This window comes from Rhipicephalus sanguineus, chromosome 1, assembly GCF_013339695.2.
Source record: "Rhipicephalus sanguineus isolate Rsan-2018 chromosome 1, BIME_Rsan_1.4, whole genome shotgun sequence".
NCBI lineage: Eukaryota > Metazoa > Arthropoda > Arachnida > Ixodida > Ixodidae > Rhipicephalus > Rhipicephalus sanguineus.
Window position 1 is genome coordinate 76,906,009 of NC_051176.1, and position 14,458 is coordinate 76,920,466.

The following is a 14,458-nucleotide window of genomic DNA, read 5'->3' on the forward strand; positions in this document are numbered from 1 at the left end:
TTGTTGATGCGACGGTTGATGACGATTAATTATGGCTGAGCCCTTTGTAATGGGTGGGAAGCTTTAAACGGCCCACTAGTAACGTAATTCATATTGTGTGACGCCCGGTCGTTATTTAACTGTACCACCACGCTTTATAACATACGTTAACCGGAGAAACGGAGAGCGAGAGAGAGAGAGAGGGGGGGGGGGATTAGCTTTATTGAGAGCCTGAGGAAATGGATCATGAGAGCCTTATGGGCTTCCTTGGCAACCAATAGAAGTGCACTTGCGAGGAACCCACTACGCTATAAATCATCATAATTTTTGTGAAGTAGGGAAGCAGCCACTATGGAATTCTTCGTCATTCGGCGGAGAACCGTGGTACTCGCTAAACCCCTGTAAGGAATTATGTGTACTTTGTTGATGCTGTGGCTGATGACGATGAAGAATTATCGCCGATGCCTTTGTAATAGGTTGGAAGCATTCAACAACCCACTCGTTGCGCAATTCGCATTGTGTGTCGCCCAATTACAAAATTCGCGTTTGTGTGACGCCTGGTTGTTATTCTACTCTTCTACCACACTACATTACATATGTTAATGTGGTTCGTTCCCGACATGAAGCCTGCATAGGGTCTTTTTGCAACGCACTTTCAAGCACCGGCGTGGCCCTGAGGTAGAACACTGAGCTCCCACCCAGAGGGCCCAGGTTCGAACCGCGTTCCGTCCTCAAATTTTTTTCTTATTTCATTTTTTTTTTCTTATTTCGTGCGATAGTGGTTACGTACACCGGCGGCGGCGGCGGCGGATAACTACGGCGCCAAAAACGGCCGTTGAAATGATCTCATAACAGCTTTCCCTGTAAAATATTAGCAGGCGCCCAGATGCACCTTGCGTGTAAAAGAAGAAACTGAGGGAGACAGCAGTCTCGTGCATCGCGCGCGCATCGCCATTTTCTTGCAGCGATCAGGATCATTCGTCGCGCAGTCCGTCGCCTCGAAAGTTGACCGCGGTTTCGAAGACGCGATCAAAGGAAGTTACCTGACGAAGAGCTAATTCTGACGACGTCTCGTGCTAATCACTGCAGGCGTCGGCTTTATGCCAAGGAGATGATTCAGCGTACGAGGACGAGTGGCCACGGACTTCAGCCCGCACCTCGGCGTCGAGACACCTTCTTTCGCACTATGAGACCGACAGCAGCTTCCGAAGGCGACTACTCTCGGTTCCTGCGTTTTCCTGGCATCACGAGACACGGCAGGCCTCTCGGGATCGCTTCTCCAGGCGGCTGCTTCGCGTCGAGGTTTCTTCAGCCCAAGAATGGCTGGCCGCATGCCGCTTACAACGGAGCTGCTTTTAGGTGATTATTCTATGTTCACTAACAAAAACCAATGCGTTTCTGTGAAAAATTGTTTCAAAATCAACTTTCACGAAGAATTTTGGAAAGTCATTTAGAAAGTTGATCTCAATGGAAACGTTAGCGTAGCCCGTCGGTAATTGTCGCTAGATCTATCTTATGGTTTCAGAATGCCTTCCTTGCGAGACAGTGCTTACCGAAAATATTTCAGGCACCTCAAAAAGATAAGCACGAAGCGAACTCACCACTACTCAACCGGATTCATCTTGACGTCTCTTTTATTTGGTTGTTTTGCCGCAGTGAATAATACATATAAATGAGCAGATGCCCAGTAGTCAGTGCACTTTAGTTTGAAATTGGCTCTTTCAGATATGCGGGTCGCCTTCTTTATCAAGAGACTCAAAGTGATAATTGACTTGTAATTAGATCCCCTAACATTTATAACGTTGGCATATGCACCCAAGAGCAGCGTGCGAGTTCTAGGGGGGAAGCGTCGGACGAGCACTTCGAGTAGGCTCTAGGAAAACAGACACTACAACCAACCGGGCTATATCGCTTCATGTTGGCGTTTATTGTTGTACAGAGATAGTCAATACTGCAAATAAAATGTGCACAAGAACACAAACGTCATCCAAATATCATGCCCGGTAGGATAGTCAGTGCAAGAGAAGCCGCTCTGCAGCGAACAGCCGCGCGAAAGGCGCGTCGAAAGCGTCAGTGCTTGGATCTAAACAGTCTGACATATCGCTAGCACGCACCGCAGTATATAAAGCTTCAGATGCGATAAAACTCACATGCATACGTCTCAACAAGCTATTACGAATTGAGTGAGGAACGCTCCCTGCTACATGGTCTGTGCCATAAACTAGACACTCAACATAAGCGAAAGTGCCAAAAAAAAAAAAAACGTTGAGAACGCAGTCTTTGTTTTGTTTTGTATTTCTGTGGGGATTTGAGCCGTCGACCGGCACATAGCGCCCGTAGAGACGGGCCTTGACCATGCAGCGCTATCCAGCGTTTACCTGAATATAAAATACAGTAGCAGTCACGCTCCGCAATGTCTCACAGTGTTCCAAACGAATAATAACGCTTAGAGAAAACTATTTCTACCAAGAGTGATGCCATGATTATAATTTTTTGCGCAATCTTAATTTTTCAGCGGGAAGCAACACCGAAGAGGCATCACTTTTCATTCTCACTGTGCGCCACCTGGTGCAAACGAGGCATCGCTCCTCGATGCACACCACTGGTCTAAGAGCATGGCTCACGATCTCACAGGTGGTGCAGCGTCTTGTTCCAGTCGATGCCTACGGAACTCGGGAATTACGGCACCTGCCCACCGCCTGATCATCGCGGGAGTGCAGCGCAACCGTACCCACTCTGCCAGCTGTGGTGCTCTGTGCGAAGGCGTGCGTGCTTCTTTCCGAGCGTACCCACCGCTTCTGCGCAGTGGCTCCACGCGTGGCGTTGTCAAGCCTGCAACCGACGCCGTCGACGCGTCGTCTCTCCCCTCGGCAAAGCGGATCGGTTCTCAGCCAGTCTGCTTGCCCTGAGTACTTGTCGCACAACGTCTCGTACCTCTGGAAGAGTGCGACAATGTTCTGGCTGTTCCTCTGGGCTTTGTAGGCTTCCATAAAATCTGATCTACAAAGGCTTAGGTGGAAGCTTCGCTGGCCGGGAACAGTTCACCGAATCTCCCTCGTTTCGAGGAAGCCGCGGTTGACGGAGCGAAAATGTTCATTGTGACTTTCCCGCGTTTCTTTTTCCGAGTGACCACATAATGACGTCTATGCAGAGTGTCGCTCTTATTTTGATAGATTTCTTTTTTTTTCGTAAAGTTATAAAATATATTTCCATAGTTGCAATATGTCTCGATTCATCTGGTTTAATTCTTTTCTTACTTCTGCGTTGTTATTTGAGCCTGCCTTGTTAATGTAACGCGCACGCAATTACAAAATTTCGTCGTATATAGATAATTACAATGACAAGGTACTGGGGAACGCTAGCATTACTGCGAGTTATTTAATGTTACTGAGGCTATATAATCCTTATTTGCCGCTTTGAGACTGTCGATGTTGTCGGGCATCAAGATTTTAAAGAAGAGGAAGTGCCTTACGCGAAGAAAACCTTGTGCATGTCGTTCCCGCTGCACTTGAGCATCCGCTTGAATTAATCTCCTAATCACCAAAGGGTCATTGAAGCATTTCTAGCCGCATTTAAGTGAAGTTCCAAAGCGCTCTTTGCGGAAACATACCGCTTGAGGCCCGTGTGCTAACAAATGCTTGAGGCCCGTATAAACATAAATGCTTGCGGTCTGTATGCTAACATTTAGGAGCACGTTAAAGAACCCCAGGTGCTCGAAATTTCCTAGGCCCTCCACTCAATCTCTCACTCAGTGTCCCAATCATATCGTGGATTTGGGACGTTAAACCTCAACAATTATTATAATCGCGTACCCTGCAACCGCATGAACGGCAGTACTCAGGTGGCGAACGTGAGGCCAGAGCACGAGTATAAAGAGAGGAAAGAGAGAGAGAAAGACAGAGGAAACGAGAAATAAAAAGAGAGAAAGGCAAGAAATAGAAAGAAAGAAAGAAAGAAAGAAAGAAAGAAAGAAAGAAAGAAAGAAAGAAAGAAAGAAAGAAAGAAAGAAAGAAAGAAAGAAAGAAAGAAAGACAAACAAGGAACGCATCTCAGTTCCGCATTTCCTTCGGGTTTAGCATCACTAGTGCGTAGCCGCCTTAATTTTTTTTTTATTATTGGATGGTCATGTGCGGCGCATGGTGTTCGCGACTGCTGACGCGGCTAAGGACGCGAGTATTTTGTTTTCACAACTAGCGAATTCACGCTTGTAAGAAGACGCAGCGCTCTAGGCCTTGTAGCAAACCATACAACAGTCACCCGCCGTTGTTCCGCATCCGATATGGTGTTGCACTGTGAAACAACGAGGAAGGGGGATCAAATTGCGTTTCGATGAGGGCGAAATTAATACATGCCTCCGGTAGTCGAAATACTCGACAGTCTCTCACTACGGCGCGTCTCATGGACGCATCGTTGTTCGTAAAAGCGCACAATTCAATTCAATACGACGCAGCCAAGTCTTGCCACGCGCTGCAATGATCTCCATCAGTTTGGTTGCCTCTGTATAGTAGAAATCCTACAGGAGAAAGAGTACGCGCGCAGGTGGCCAGCAGCTTTTAAATGATTGGCTTTACCATTCTACACTGCCTACAAGAGGAAATTCAGTCTTAAAGTAAATAAAAAACTCAATATTCTACAATATTCTTAGCTAATGAGAAACCAGCAACACCTAACAGGATGCGTCAATGTACAACAGCATTAAAATTTGGAGCATTGCGTAATGTCTTACAGTTGAAGTCATACAAAGAAATGCAATCGGGGCTGACCAGTCTGACTTCGATACGCCATTTTACGGAGAAAGTGCTGGGATTCTTTCAAACAATGGTACAACATCGTCTCACCTCTGTAGAATGCGATCATTTGTATTCACCATACGAGATACGCAGATATATGCTACTGTGGCATGCATTGAATGTCTTCGTTTTCTACACGTTGCTAATGAAAGCGATAAATCAACGACATTTTCAGACTACTCCTTTTGCTCCCCGAAAAAACATTTCACGCATGAGGGCGTGCACGCTCGCCCGTATTGAACTGAGGAAGATTTCGAAAGAACTTTCTTGTGCACGGACTGAGATTTCAAGAAACTTAGCAACCGTAAGCTGACGAAAACAACATGTGGAGCAGCAACACAATCTGAAAGGAAATATCCTAGCGATGCAAGTTTCCGCTTAAGGCGCACAAGATGGTGGCGGGCTCGTCGAGCACATAACAGACGAGGCAGGGCGTTTCCTCCTCGCGCCACAACGAAAATCACAGCAGCAGCAATGATTTTTTTTTTCTTTTGGAGGTTTCGCCTACCAAGCCCCAGGGGACAAATCGGCGCTAGTGACGCAATTCCCGCTTACCTGCGGGGCATACTAGCTCATCCAGCCCTGGTTCCACCACAGATTTGAACACACAACTTCTTGGCACCCGCCATAGGTGCCAGTCGCTCAAACCACTTGTCCATCAACACATGCACGAGAAAGCGGCAAACGCGCCTTACACTCTTTTTTAACATTTCCTCCCTCTTATTCAACGCTTGTAGGCCGGCAACACCATACCAATTATTATGACGATGATGTCGCCTGCTGTTGACCTTCCGCATGCATCAATGCGTTTACACGCCGCGGCCTACTTCACGTGCGTTGGAACCAATTAAGGAAACGGCTGCATTAAGCGTCGCAGAAACGCAGTGATGTCGACGGGCGAATGCCGCACGATTTAATGCTTTGGTGACGCGAGAGACAGGAGAGCGGGAAACGGAACACCTTCTCACGTCCGCCAGAGTGACATGTCAGCAGGACGCCACTCGCCAACAGGACGACGCGCACCAAGCACTCCGCTACGACAACCGCCGACACGAAAATTATTCACCTTTCGCTGAGGTGGACCGTGAGTTCACAAAACGACTTACTGCGTTTCGAACATTTTCAACAAATGATTCAACTCGTTCGCTTTCACTGGTGCAATTTGCGAAACCCGAAGTGTCATATAAGGCGTCACTGTCGACCACGGCGCCAGGAGATGGCACGTGATCAGCGGCCGGCTCAGCGAAGATGATGAAGAAGGAATAAATAATGAGGAACGAATGTTTCCATCGATGTGTCTTAACTGATATGTACGACACAACACAAGCCCCAGGCGTTCGCAATCATTCTATAACCTTCAATTCACTGTCGTCAGTACATTTCGACAATATTTTATTTTTTCTAAAACAGGAAGCATTGAAAAATATCAGCAAGGTGCACATGCACATTGCGTGTAAAAGAAGAAACTGAGGAAGACAGCAGTCTCGGGCATCGCGCGCGCATCGCCATTTTCGTGCAGCGCCCAGGCTCATTCGTCACGCACTCCGTCGCCTCGAAAGTTGACCGCGGTTTCGAAGACGCGACCACAGGAACTTACCTGACGAAGAGCTAATGCTGACGACGTCTCGTGCTAATCACTCCAGGCGTCGGCTTTATGCCAAGGTGATGATTCAGCGTACGAGGACGAGTGGCCACGGACTTCAGCCCGCCTCCCGGCCACGAGACAGCTTCTGGCGCACCATGAGGCCGACAGCAGCTTCCGAAGGCGACTACTCTCGGTTCCTGCGTTTTCCTGGCATCACGAGACACCGCAGGCCACTCGGGACCTCTTCTCCAGGCGGCTGTTGCGCGTCGAGGTTTCTTCAGCCCAACAATGACTGGCCGCATGCCTCTTACCACGGAGCAGCTATCAGGTGAATATTCAATGTTTTCCGACAGAAACCAATTCGTTTTAGTGACAAATTGTTTGAAAATCAACTTTCACGCAGTATTCTGGAAAGTTTTTTGGGGAAAGAAGACCTTAGTGGAAACGTTAACTTAGGCCGACGATAATTGTCGCTAGATCTTTCTTATGGTTTCAGAATGTCTTCCTTGAGAAACAATGTTTACAGAAAAATATTTCAGGCACTTCAAAAAGGAAAGCACGAAGCGAACTCACCACTATTCAACCCGCTTCATCTTGACGTCTCCTTTATTTGGTTGTCTTGACGCAGTGCATAATACATATAAATAAGCAGATGCCCAGTAGTCAGTGCACTTTAGCTTGAAATTGGCTCTTTTAGATTGGCGGGTCGCCTTCTTTATTAAGAGACTCAAAGTGATAATTACCTTGTTATTAGATCTCCTAACGTTTATAACGTAGGCATATGCACCCAAGAGCAGCGTGCAAGTTCTAGGGTGGAAGCGTCGAACGAGGACTTCCAGTAGGCTGTAGGAAAACAAACAACTAATTATGTTATATCGCCTCATCTTGGCGTTTATTGTTCTACAGAGATAGTCAATATTGCAAATAAAATGTACACAAGAACACAAACGTCATCTATATATCATGCCCGGTAGGATAGTCAGTGCAACAGAAACCGCTTTGCAGCGAACAGCGGCGTGAAAGGCGCGTCGAAACCGCTAGTGCTTGGATCTAAACAGTTTGACATATCGCTAGCACGCACCGCAGTATATAAAGCTTCAGATGCGATAAAACTCACATGCATACGTCTCAACAAGTTACTACGAATTGAGTAACTCTCCCTGCTACATGGCCTGTGCGATAATCTAGACACTCAACATAAGTGAAAGTGCCAAAAAAAAAAAAAAACGTTGCGAACGCAATCTTTGTTTCGTTGTGTATTTCTGTGAGGAATGAGCCGTCGACCAGCACATAGCGTTTGTAGAGATGGGCCTTAGCCATATGACGCTATCCAGTGTTTACCTGAACTAAAATACAGTAGCAGCCACGCTCCGCTATGTCTGACAGTGTTGCATACGAATAATAACTCTAGAGTAGACTATGTCTACTAAGAGTGGTGCCAAGATTCTAATTTTTTGCGCAATCTTAATTTTTCAGCGGGAAGCAACACCGAAGAGGCATCACTTTTCATTCTCACCATGCGCCACCTGCTGCAATCGTGGCATCGCTTCTCGATGCACACCGCCTGTCTAAGACCATGGCTCATGATCTCACAGGTGGCGCAGCGCCTTGTTCCAGTCGATGCCTACGGAACTCTGGTCTTACGGCATCTGCCCACCGCCTGACCATCGCGGGAGTGCAGCGCAACCGTACCCACTGTGCCAGCTGTGGCGCTCTGTCCGAGGGCGTGCGTGCTTCTCTGCGAGCTTACCCACCGCTTCTGCGCAGTCGCTCCACGCGTGGCTTTGTCAAGCCTGCAATCGACGCCATCGCCGCGTCGTCTCTCCCCTCGGCAAAGCGGATTGGTTCTCAGCCCGTCTGCTTGCCCTGAGTACTTGTGACAACACGTCTCGTACTTCTCGAAGAGCGCGAGAATGTTCTGGCTGTTCCTCTGGGCTTTGTATGCTTCCATAAAATCTGATCTACAAAGGCTGACATGGAAGCTTCGCTGGCCGGGAACAGTTCACCCAATCTCCCTCGTTTCGAGGAAGCCGCGGTTGACGGAGCAGAAATGTTGATTGTGACTTGCCCGCTTTTCTTTTTCCGAGTGACCACGTACTGCAGTCTATGCAGAGTGTCGCTCTTATTTTGATAGATTTCTTATTTTTCGTAAACTTATAAAATACATTTCCATAGTTGCAATATGTGTCGATTGATCTGGTTTTATTCTTTTCTTACTTTCTTACTTGTTGTTTGCGCATGCCTTGTTAATGTAACGGGCACGTAATTACAAAATTTCTTCCTATATAGATAATTATAATGACACGGTACTGGGGAACGCTAGCATTACTGCGAGTTATTTAATGTTACTGAGACTATATAATCCTTATTCACAGCTTTGAGAAGAGGAAGTGCCTTGCGCGACGAAAACCTTGTGCACGTCGTTCCCGCTGCACTTGAGCGTCCGCTATGAAGTAATCTCCTAATCACCAAAGGGTCATTGAGGCATCTCTAGCCGCGTTTAAGTGAAATCCAGCAGCGCTCTTTGCAGGAACATACTACGTTTTTTTTTCCTATAGCTAAAGATCGCACGCACGCATTGCGGGAATATGCGAAGCAGTCGGCGAGTATATTCCCGCAATGTGTTCTCCATTTCTTGGGACTGAGTCAAGCGTTACCAAGTCGATCGACGTGTTTTAAATGTGAATCATTTCTTAGCGAAACCAATGCACTTTGAGCGTTTCTCTCCATGTACCTATCTAACCGCCTACGTCTGGGTGCTCTCGTGAACGCCTCAACTTGGTGTCGACCAAAATTGGCATGGGAGAGTAAGAGGATCTGACGAATATGACTGTCTGGTCTTCGAATGAATAACGTGAAAATCCTGTCGCGTACGTCGTCAACCCCCTTCCTCGAGACACGTGTAGCACATACTCGTTTACCATGGGCCGCTATGCACGGGCATGCGCCACAGGTGACAAACTGACAGTAGTCAGTTTGTCTACCAGGAACGGCGAGAACAGACATTGGCAGCGTTGACCCGACGAATTCAAAGAATGAAAATTAGTATCCCAGCAGTAATCGAACCCAAGCATTCTGCGTGGAAGTCAGGTGTTTTACCACAGAGCCACGCCAGGTCTAGATATTGCTTTGGAAAAACACCCTATGCAGGCGTAAGGTCGGTGCAGCGTCAACTGTGGTTCTTGTGCTGGCTATCTAATTTGAAAACAGAGCAATAAAACTACTCCTAGGATATATACTCCTACGATACAGGCGTCATGTCAGGTTAACGTCTGGGGTTCCAGTGTTGGCCCCGCTTTTATAGTAGTCTAATAAACATTCGTATTATTCAGCGAGCTATATTCAAGCGTTGTGCCACCACGGAGGAATGCGCTAACGAAATTTACGTATGATATTCACATCATCACAACGTAAAGAGAGAGCGAGATAAAAAGATTTAATGAAATTTCCGGAGATGTTAGCCTGGTTTATTGCCTGGCTTGCTACTCCAGGTGTCGGGTGGTGACTATGATATATAGAGTGATCACATAAACGCGGGAATAATACGTACACTCGCAAACACATACAAAAGAGTAAAGCGTACTTCGTTTTGATAGTAGTGACTTATGTGCTCTAACTTGAGTGCTGACGTTATGTCAGACTATAAGTTACCCTTTAAACGCTATTGTTATCGACGTGCCTGGTAGGCCCTCGATCTGCACACAATTACTAAACTTACAAAAACACGTCGATCCACCTCGTAACGCTTGGCTCAAAGTCAATATATTCAGCATAGGACTATTCGCTGGCTGCTTCGCATGAAACCGATTTCCACAAGGCGTGGGATCTGCCAAATTTTTCTAGTGGACTAGATGTGTGCGCATTGTAGGCTTACCAGGCACATCGACTGCACCGGCGTTTAAAGGGTAAGTTATGGTGTGAGCTTGGGCTTGTTGCTGAAGCATTATGAATCAAACAGCGCACGTATATGACCACGACACCGAAAGGGCTGTCGTGGAATTAACGTGGAATTTACGCGCAATTAACGAGTGGTCGCTGCAGTTGCAAAGATCATATTTATTAAGGCGAAAGCCTTAAATGGCTTGTCAAACGAGAAATTTGACCGTCAGCGTCCGGCGGCGTTGGGGACGAGGGATGCAAAAAATCATCTTCACGTGATGACGTCACCTTATGACGTAACGATGACGTCACAGATTGGCAAAATTTGTGAAGTCATTCTGACGTCATGATGACGTCATTGGACTTGTCGTCACGCGGTGGTGTCATCAAATGACATCGTAGCTTCGTCAAAGGTGGTCCGATCACAGAGGCAATGCAAAACCAACCAGGTGCCTCCGATCTTGAAGGCGGTGCAAAACCACGTAAGGTGTAGACAGATTCCGAAGGGTGGCGGGGCAGGATCAATTGAATTTTTGAATTTGAACTTTATTCAGACAGACATTGTCTGGGATGAAGGGGCTAAAGGCAGATGCAACTGCCTGACAAGGCATCGACTGACAATACATCGACTGATAAGAAAAAGAAGATGGCTTTTACCTTCGAGTCGTGTTAAGTCAACGCCTCCTTTAGAAACATGTCTGCGGCGTCGCTGGCTATCCCATTGTAGCCGTCCTGCCTTGAGTTGTGGTAACTTGTCGAGAGATGGCGCCACGTTCTCCCCTATTGTTTTCAATGGGGCTGCCGTAGTGGGACGTCGAGGGGGGTAATGTGCGGATGCGCAAATGTGTGTTGCAAGCGACCACCGCGAGGATTTCCAGCTACTGCCCTCATTAGAAACGGTGAAGGAGAGGGAGGGTAGGGAAGGAGGTTCTTGGCTCACGCGGCAAGCATCTTTCTAGAGGAGGCGTTGCTTAAGTGAATGCATAGGGGACCCTGTGAGTTTTGTTCATGTACTTCTTGAGAGTGAAAGCGAATAATGCACATCCTGCACACTATGATGTAAACGATCTGTCAAGCTCTCCTTTGTTCCGTAACCGTCCTGCAATGACGGAGCCCTACTCTCAGCGTGTAAGAGCACTTTCTGAGGAAATGGACATCCCACTCCTCGAACACCAGCTGATGGCTCCCGCTGAACAGCTCCCGCCGTGACAATGGCAGCTTATAAACTGTGATTTGTCTTTCGTAGAAGTTACGAACCACGCACCTATTGCTAATATCCGTTTGCACTTTCTTGAACTGCAGCATACATATTCCTGTCCTGAATTTTTCACAAGCGCGTCGAAGTGTCATGTTGGTTTATCTTACGCAGCGGTCGGTCCATCTCTGGCCGATGCCAGCATACTGCACTCAAATGCGAGCATCTTCACAGCAGAGGCCTACGTGGTATTAGTGGCTGTTAAGCACATTAAAAAATAAACACACCCAGGGCACGTATATACACGGACCCTTCAAGTGTCGTGAAAGCTACATGCTACATGTGTCGATTGATCTGGTTTTCTTTTTTTCTTATCCCTTACTTTTTCATTCTCGCTATTTGCGCATGCTTTGTTAATGTAACGGGCACGCAATTACAAAATTCATCCGTATATAAATTTTAAGGACAACGTACTGGCGAACGCTAGCATTACTGTGAGCTATTTGAAGTTACTGAGACTGTATTATTCTTCTTCACAGCGTTCAGACTGTCCATGTTGTCGGGTATCAAGATTTCAAAGAAGAGGAAGTGCCTTGCACGAAGAAAACCTATTTTGTGCACGTCGTTCTCGCTGCACTTGAGAGAGAGAGAGAGATACTCTTTATTAGAAAAACAGATTTTTGCCGGTGTCTGTATACCGCTGGCACGCTACTCTGTGTAGGGATGGGGAATGGGATTGACAGACTAGAGAAGAGAGGGAAGGAAATAATAAAAAGAGCGAATATTATAGAATATGAAATGCGCAAGTGGACCTGATATAAATATTTACAACGAGGGTGTTAGGTTAGTTAAGGCTTTGCTATGTGAAGTAGTCAATCATTGAAACTTTCCGACTAGGCCAGTTTTTGACAGGTAATTAAACAGTGACTGTAAAACCCGTCGCTGTTTTGAAGGACCGGGCACCGGGCCTAATATGCTGTGTAACGTTACCTGATCGTGGCAAATCATGTCCATTTGTCGCTCAAACTATTCTCTCTCGTCGTGGAGCGCGGAGCATTCAAGTAAGATGTTCTCCACTGTCTCTATGCTGCCACATTTGTCACAGCAGGGACTAGTGGTACGCCCTATGCGGTACAAATAACTGTTCGTGTATGCCATGTTCAGTCGAAGACGATGGTAGAGCGTATCTAAAGGTGGCGAGTAAGTGTTCGGGAAATTTTCGCTCTCGCTTCTGGGTCAATGGATCGAAGAAAGTATAAAGAATACGCAGCCGAAACGCACATATTCACAGATGGTTCTACAACCCAACGTCGATCGTCGTGCGGAGTTTTTGTGCCCTCTACAGGAAAATCCCTCTCGTGTCATCTTGAGAGAGCGACATCTTCTACGTCAGCTGAGCTATATGGCATTAAGGAGGCTCTTGTGTTTATACTACGACAGCTGCTGCCAAAAACATGGGTGGTATATACAGAGTCTAAAAGCAGCCTTACAAAGTATGTGGAACAGGCATAAGCGTGGTAATCACCAAACTGTAACGCCTGGCATCGCCTATCTTCATCACAAGGCTAGAATTGCTGGACATAGCATTAAGTTCCATTAGATACCTGGCCATGGCGGTATTTCGGGAAAAGAAAAAGCCGATGAAGCTGCCCGAAATGGACTCCTCGAATATCGCAAAAATATGCCTATCAAGAAAAAGACCGCCTCTGGAATGTGCTGCACTTGAGCGTCCGCTATGAAGCAATCTCCTAATCACCAAAGGGTCTTTGAGGCATTTCGAGCCGTATTTAACGGACATCGAACAGCGCTCTTTGCAGGGACATATTACGTTCTTTTTCTAGCTGGAGAAGAAAGCCCGCGAAACATGCAACTCCATGAAGTAGCGAACCCGAACAGGCTCCCTGTGAGGCACCCATAATATATAAAATAATAGTGAAAGAAATGTTAGACAGATCCCATGCATTGTGGGAATCGTTTTCATGCGAAGCCGTCAGCTAGTACCTGTCAATGCTCCATTTTATGGCGTTTAATCAAGCCGTTACGGGCTGGATCGACGTGTTTTTGTAAATGGAGTAGTTTTGTGCACACCGTAGGCTTCCCAGGCACATCGACTAAACTGGCGTGAAAGGGTGAGTCGTGGCGTGAGCTTGGGCTCGTTGGTGAAGCATTATGAATACAACAGCGCACGTATACCACCAGACCCGCAACGGTGGTCTAGTGGTTATGGCGCTCGACTACTGACTCGGACGTCGCGGGATCGAATCCCAACCGCGGTGGCTACTTTTCGATGGAGGCGAAAATGTTTGAGGCCTGTGTACTTAGATTTAGGTGCACGTTAAAGAATCCAGGTGGTCTAAATTTCCGGAGCCCTCCACTACGGCGTCCCTCATAATAATGTCGCGGTTTTGGGACGTTAAACCACACATATTAAGTTAATTATTATGAAGTATACGACCAGGACTCAGAAAGGGCTGTCGTGTGATTCCTTTCTGTGTCCTGGTCGCATAAGTGCGCTATTTTGTTCATATATGCAACTTACGCTCTGACGTACCGTCAGCACTCATGTTAGTGCACAGACGTCAGCTTTATCGAAACGAAGTGCGCGCTACGGCGCGATGATGTGAATATCATGCGCAGCATTCGTTATCGTATTTCTTGGGGGTAGAGCAATGCTTGAATATAGCGTGCTGAGTCATACGAGTGCATATGTAATCTTTGTTCTTTGTTAGACTGGTTATAAAACCGGAGCGAACACTGGAACCACAATCGACGTTAATCCGACATGATGTCTGTATCATGTGCATACGTAATGTTTATTACTTTGTAATAAAATTAAATAGCCAGCACTGCAACCACGATTCACGCTGCAGCGACATGAAGCCTGCATAGGATCTTTATCCAAAGCAGTTTCAAGCTCAGCTGTGGCTCTGTGGTAGAATACTTGAATGCGACGCAGAATGCCTGGTTTTGCTTCCGGCTGGGATCCTGGTGTTTATTCTTTGCATACGTCGCGTCAACGCGGCCGACTCC